The following is a 7,071-nucleotide window of genomic DNA, read 5'->3' as shown; positions in this document are numbered from 1 at the left end:
GGTGTAGAACATAGCAAGTTTGTAAGTATTACATGAGAAGGCTGCAAGAATTCTAATCTGATAATTCATCATGGTACCAATTTATGTTCTTGTCAAAATTTGCTCCAAATCACTGAGCTACCTGGAAGCAGTCCAGTCAGAAGCAGAAATCTGAATTCATACAGAGTTAGAATTTTTCCAGGTCATTATGATAGTAAGGCAGTGGAGAAAAATGTACAGAAATTGGGGGGAAAAGAGTGAAGTGACAAACGAATCACTGCATAATTGTTAGCAAAAGGTGTGGTAGTGTTATGGGCAAATTTTGTCCCCCCACACCATCAAATTCATATGTTGAAATCTTAACCCCCAGTACCTCAGAATGTGACTGTATGTGGAGACATGGTTAAATTAGGTTAAAATGATGTCATTAGGGTTAGCCCTAATGCAACATGACTGGCATCCTTATGAGAAGAAGGAATTTGGTCACAGACATATACAGAGCAAAAACCATGTGAAGACACAGGAAGACAGTCATCAAATTCCTCAGAAAAAAAAAATCAACCCTGCTGACATCTTGATCTCAGAATTCTAGTCTCCAGAACTATGAGAAGATAGACTTCTGTTGCTTAAACTACTTTGTTATAACAGCCCTAGCAAACTAATACAGGTGGGCTCAAAAAACAAAACAAAAACAGGAGGGCTGTGATCCATATATCCCTACATACTGGAGATCCATCTTCTATATGGAAGTGTGTGAGAAAATGAAATTCAGAGGTTATGAAAAGGAAGCTTTTATCAGGATAACTGAAAGAATCACCTTATAAGTAAGAATAAGGATAAAGATATGTTTATTGGCTTTGATTTGCATTTGTATTTCCCTGATGATTAATGATCTTTCAGTGTGTCTGTTGGCCATCTGTATGTCTTCTTTGGAAAAATGTCTGTTCATGTTTTCTGCTTATTTTAATTAGATTATTTGTGGGTTTTTTTCAGTGTTAAGTTGTATAAATTCTTTATATATTTTGATTATTAACCCTTTATCAGATATGTCATTTGCAAATATCTTCTCCCATTAGGTGAGTTGTCTTTTTGTTTTGTTAATGGTTTCCTTTCCTGTGCAAAAGTTTTTATTTTGATATAGTCCCACTAATTTATTTTTGCTTTTGTTTCCCTTGGCAAAGGAGACATATCTAGAAAAATGTTTCTATGGCTGATGTCAAAGAGATTACTGCCTATGTTTTCTTCTGGGAATTTCATGGTTTCAGGTCTCGCATTTCAGTCTTTAATCCATTTTGAATTTATTTTTGTGTATGGTATAAATAGTGGTCCAGTTTCTTTTTTCTTTCTTTCTTTCTTTTTTTTTTTTTTTGCATGTAGCTGTCCAGTTTTCCCAACACCATTTGTTGAGGAGACTGTCTTTTTCCCATTGCATATTTTTGCCTTCTTTGTGATAGATTAATTGACTGTACTATTACAGGTTTATTTGTGGATTTTCTATTCTGTTCTGTTGATCTAGTGTCTATTTTTTGTGTCAGTACCATACAATTTTGTTTACCAGAGCTTTGTAGTATAACTTGAAGTCTGGAGTTGTGATTCCTCTAGTTTTTTAATTCTTTTTGAGGGTTGTTTTGGCTATTTGGGGTCTCTTGTGGTACTACACAAATTTTAGTATTATTTGTTCTAGTTTTGTGAAAAATGCTGTTAGTATTTTGATAGGAATTGCATTAAATCTGTAGATTGCTTTAAGTAGTATGGATATTTAAACAATATTTATTCTCCCAATCCATGAGCAAGGGATATCTTTCTATTGGTTTATATCATCTTCAATTTCTTTCATCAAAATTTTATAGTTTTTGGAATACAGGCCTTTCACCTCCTTGGATAAGTTTATTCCTGGCTATTTCATTATAATTGGTGCAATTAGAAATGGGATTATTTTCTTAATTTCTCTTTCTGCCACTTTATTACTTTATTAGAAATGAAATGGATTTCTGTATACTGAGTAATGTACAGAATTGTTGAATCACTATATTGTACACCTGAAAGTAATATAGCACTGTATTTAGTTATACTGGAATTAAAAAATAATTTTAAAAATATATATGCTTATTGAGATGGCTACAGATAACAATAAAAGGAATTTTCCACATGAACATTGGTAACACAGGGCAATGATGGTACTTGGGAGAGAGAAATTCAGATCTACCTGTCAAGTTCTTCACTAACGTTTTGCTAACAAGCTATTAAAAGTGATGACATTAAGCAATGTATTGGTAAACAAGACTCTATAATGTTTAAAATGTTGAGTATTCACAAACAACCTAAATAAATTCAAGTGACAAATAAAACCCAGGTAAATAGTACAAACAATGAAAAACAAACAGTATTCTGAATATGTAAAAAAACTCTTCAAATGTAATTTTGAAAGTAGAAAATAAAGACAGAAAAATGAAAAAAAAAAAACTATTCTAAAAAAATTAAAACACAATAACATGCCAATAATCATAGGGAAGTTCAAAATCACTAGTAAGGGGCACCTGGGTGGCTCAGTCATTAACTGTCTGCCTTCAGCCCAGGTCATGATCCCAGAGTCCTGGGATCAAGCCCTGCATCGGGCTCTCTGCTCCACGGGAAGCCTGCTTATTCCTTTCCCACTCCCCCTGCTTGTGTGCCTTCTCTCGCTGTCTCTCTCTCTCTCTCTGTCAAAAAATAATAAATAAAATCTTTTTTAAAAATCACTAGTAAAAATTAAAATAACCATTTAAAATCATTAAATTCTTATAAAAATTAAAGTTAAAAACACCTTTATTTCTATTTTTATTTATTTATTTATTTTTAATTCCCAGGGTTTGGAGGTACTTCATTTGACCTTCACTACTTCTGATTTATTTTCCTCAATGAAGTTTCCTTTCTTACATAGAAATTGGATTAATCAAATTATGACACATGCATTTTAAAACTATATTGAGTTGGAAAAAAATTCACTTATTTTTAATTTGTAAGATTTATAAGTCATTTAATTTCATATTTACTGGACTCTAGGTTCTTTTGGATATATCAATATAGTGGTTGATTCTGAAATATTAGTGTACTTATTCCTTGGGGAACATATTAAAATGCAAAGAGCCAAGCCCCCTCTTCCTAGTTCTATGGGTTTTCAATGGAACATTGTAACAAGGACCACAATTCAAGCACAGAGAGGTAGAGGAAATGACAGAACTTATAGAACATTTAAGGAAAGGAAGAGCTTCATACAAAGTTAGTTGCTAGACTGATCATGACCTTTATCTGGTGAAGATGACATTCAGGAAAGGAGACTTAAAATCTGAAGGCCTGGGTGTTCCCTGTAAAAAAAAGCTGAGAAACAGGTCATGGAGGCCCAAGGTGTTAGTGTAATCTACTACAGACCCTCATCAGGAAAAGGTCTTCAGGGGAACATCATAAATCAATTAGGAGAGTATCTGGGAGATAGGTCAGCAGAAGGAGACAGTGACCAGATGCTCCATGACAAATATGTTATAAATTGAAATTCTGTGTGAGAATAATTGAAGTTAGAGCTTAAATACCAATTTTTAAAATCAAGAGTGTCTAAATCTTGTACAAATTAATCTTCTGTTTGTATTTAGGGAAATATATTCTTTAGGTGCCAGGGGTTGGGGAGTAGAGAAAATAGGAATGAATGAATGAATGAATGAATGAATGAATGAATGAATGAATGAATAAATAAATAAATAAAATGGATTCCACCACCACCACCACCAACAACAACAACAACAACAAAAATTCTAAAATAATTTGCTGTTTAAGAAACTTCTCATAGTCTGGAATTTTGTCTTACTAATTATTATTATTATTCCTAACAAGTAACTACTGAAGATCTTCCAGGTGTCAGATAGTGGTTTAGTCACCTGGGACACATCAGAGTACAATTCATCCAGATCCATGGCCTCATGGAGCTTAGGTTCTAGAATAGGATGACAAACAGTAAACAGAACAGTAATTACTATGGAACACAAAAACAAAAATAGAGCAAGATTAGGAGGGCTTGAAGTGTGGGGTGGTGATTAACATTTAAATAATATAAAAAGTAAATTTGATAAATGATCTGAAAGTGGTAAGGAGATTAAGCATGCAGTGAATCACATGATTCATTTGAGGGCAGGGAACTACAGACTGCTGTGATAAAACAATCACATTTGTCAACATCATCTTAATATTCATGGTTGAAGATGGGATGTCAGAGAAACTGAGTACCAGGAGAATACTTTTAAAAAACTCTTTTGGTAAAAGTAAATTCAGGTATACTTTAGGAGTAACCAGACTCAAAAAATAGTCCAAAGGTTCATTAAGGACACTGTAACTATCCTTACTTAGTATTATAAAATGATTAAGAACCAGGCAGGTATGGCTTAGAATTCATCTTTTGGAAGAATTTTTCTGGGAAGACCCCTCTGGTTATAACTTCCTCTTCATTTCCTTTGTAGCCCATGATCTAAATTACTGGAACACTTGGCTAATTTTAAAAAGTGAATTGAAAGGCACTCTTCGATTGCACCCCTGCAATCGAAAAATACCCAGAAAAAAAACAACACCCTTCCAGAAGTTCTCTAGAGTCTCTCTGGGATGGATATATTGTCATAGCAGGAACATGATAAATGCAGGGATAAGAAAGAATTTAAGCCTACAATTGCAACGAAATGGTTTTAGCCCTGCAAGATTCTATATCCTCCACTGAACAGTACTTACTGGAAAGCAGACTCGGGGTAAGAATTCAGTACCTGTTTCAGGTTCAAAATTAGATTTTCAGAGTTAAGTAAAGGTCAACCAGTCTTCTTTGTGACATTGGATTTCCACAGTGTGGTTGCCTTTGTCTGGTGCTTCCCTTCGACATGGAAATTCACAACTACAAAAACCCCAAGGAAAGATATCTAGCCCTTTTTGAGGTAATATGCAAAAGCCAGAGCGGATGGGTCTTAGTGAGCAAGGGGGAGGATGGCAAAAATGTATTGGAGCACATATAGCTTTGCAAATGATGGTAAAGTGTAAGATTTTATTTAGTCCAAGTGTGGAAAGAATGCCTTGAGCCATTTTAAGCAGAGGAGTGATTTGATCTGATTTTCACAATTAAAAATTTATTCTGGATGTTCTAGAAGAATGGGTGGGAAGGGAGGCAGACATGAAAGCAGGGGAACAAGGCGGTGTCATTGCAGCCAGAGAGGGAAACAATGGCAGCTTCTCTAAGATACTGTAGTGTTGGTGTGAGAAGGAGCAGTATTTCAGCTCTATTGTTGGAGGTGAAATTCGGAGGACTCTCTGATGAGATGTAGAGTGTGAAGAACAGAGTGAAATAAGTCAGGGTCCCAGATTTTTGCCAAGCATTTGACTGGGTGATGATGGTATTTCTCTTTATCATAGACCAGATGCCCCATTTCTTTTCAATCCTATTGAATGCTTCTAACAGAAACAGGCAGACCTGGAATTTATTAAAGGTGAGTGTGCGTGCATGTGTGTGTGTGTGTGTGTGTGTGTGTGTGTGATGCATCACATGAAAAAATCTTCTTTACCTGACAAAGTGCAAGGGTTGAATACATGATAGCTATAATTATAGTTATTGTTGTTAGTTTGTAAATTGTTGCTGTTATGTTCTGATTTACTCTGGTGGAGATTTTTGTTTTCTATTATCCAGTGATTGTTAGCCTTTGTTCTCTTATTTCTGATCAAGAACACAAAAGTGTCCCTTTGCCCTAGAGTATCTTCCTGAATCCCAGCAGAAATCAGAGGGATTCTGCTAGGTTTGCTGATACTTTCCAATGCCACATGCCCTAGAATGTTTTCTGTGCAAAACTGGAAAACAGCAGCTCCCTCAGCAGGGGCAAGGAGCATCACTTGATACAGTTCAATGCTAGGTAAAGGTCGATAAACCTATGCAGGATGGTTAAAGTGAAACAGAACAAGACAAAACAAAATAAAAACAGTCTGTTGAGACTGTTGGGTAATTAGGAAAATATTTCAGTAAGGGGAGAGAAGAAGGAAATAAAAATACATTCACCTCAAGTGATCCAAATCTGCAAATGGATAAACAATTTTTTTTAAAAAAGTTAAGCCTGTATAAAATGTCCACCCAGTAGAGATGAGTAGGAAATGAAAAATCCTCTATCCTTAACCCACCTTCGGAGGTAATTAATTTTTAGAATTTCTGTTTTCATTCTTCTGGCAATTTGCTAATATGCTTATTCACTCCATCTATTAATATTCTCACATTTAAATCTACTTATTTACTCCCTGCTCTAAGATGAGGAATTTTGATCACTTCCCCTGGTCTTGCTTTTCTCCCCCAACCACTTCTCAGGTTTCATTATAATTTTCCTTTCATACTTAGTCACATTTATTTTTAAGTCTTTTAACCTTTTAGACAGTGTAATCAATTCCCTGTTTACAAAAAATAAGTAATGGAGAATCACTACACTCATTCATTTCTCTACTTCCTTCTAATGCCTAAACTCTTTGAGCTATACCATTATGTCTACAACTTCACAGTTTACAGTATTTATTTTCCACACTATAATTCTACTTTAACTTTCAGTGCTTGCCTCTATTTCAACCTTAAAAGTTGAAAGTCAATAAGTGATCTTTATGTTGTTAGAAATATATGAATATCATTCACGGCAATCTGCTAGGCTCATAGGAAATCAGTGATCCTTTCACAGCAACATTGTGTTCTAGGAAAATTTTTCCGAGTGTTGAGGTCACATGTCTTCTTTCTCTTCTCTGTCACTTGCTCAAGATCGTGCCACCTTTTAGTTTTCTCCATAGTTGAGCCATTGCACTCTTGTCTAGCATTTTTACATAGAGTTTCTAATTGCATTTGTTCTTGTTGAGAGATGAATTATATGTATACTTCACTAAGATCATCAAATTCTGTTAACTGTATTATTTGTTGAGGGAGAAATGAGCACAGAACCTGAGATTCATTTTCACTGTTCTCAGCATCTGGAGTCTACTGTTTCTGGGATCTAATATCCTCTTACTCTCCCTTCTCTGTTTTTTTCTTTCTTTCTTTCTTTCTTTCTTTCTTTCTTTCTTTCTTTCTTT

The sequence above is a fragment of the Mirounga leonina genome, unplaced genomic scaffold, assembly GCF_011800145.1.
Source record: "Mirounga leonina isolate KUSES-001 unplaced genomic scaffold, KU_Mleo_1.0 Mir_115, whole genome shotgun sequence".
NCBI classification, from domain to species: Eukaryota; Metazoa; Chordata; class Mammalia; order Carnivora; family Phocidae; genus Mirounga; species Mirounga leonina.
The sequence above is the reverse complement of the archived record's forward strand: the minus strand, read 5'-3'. Positions refer to the sequence as shown.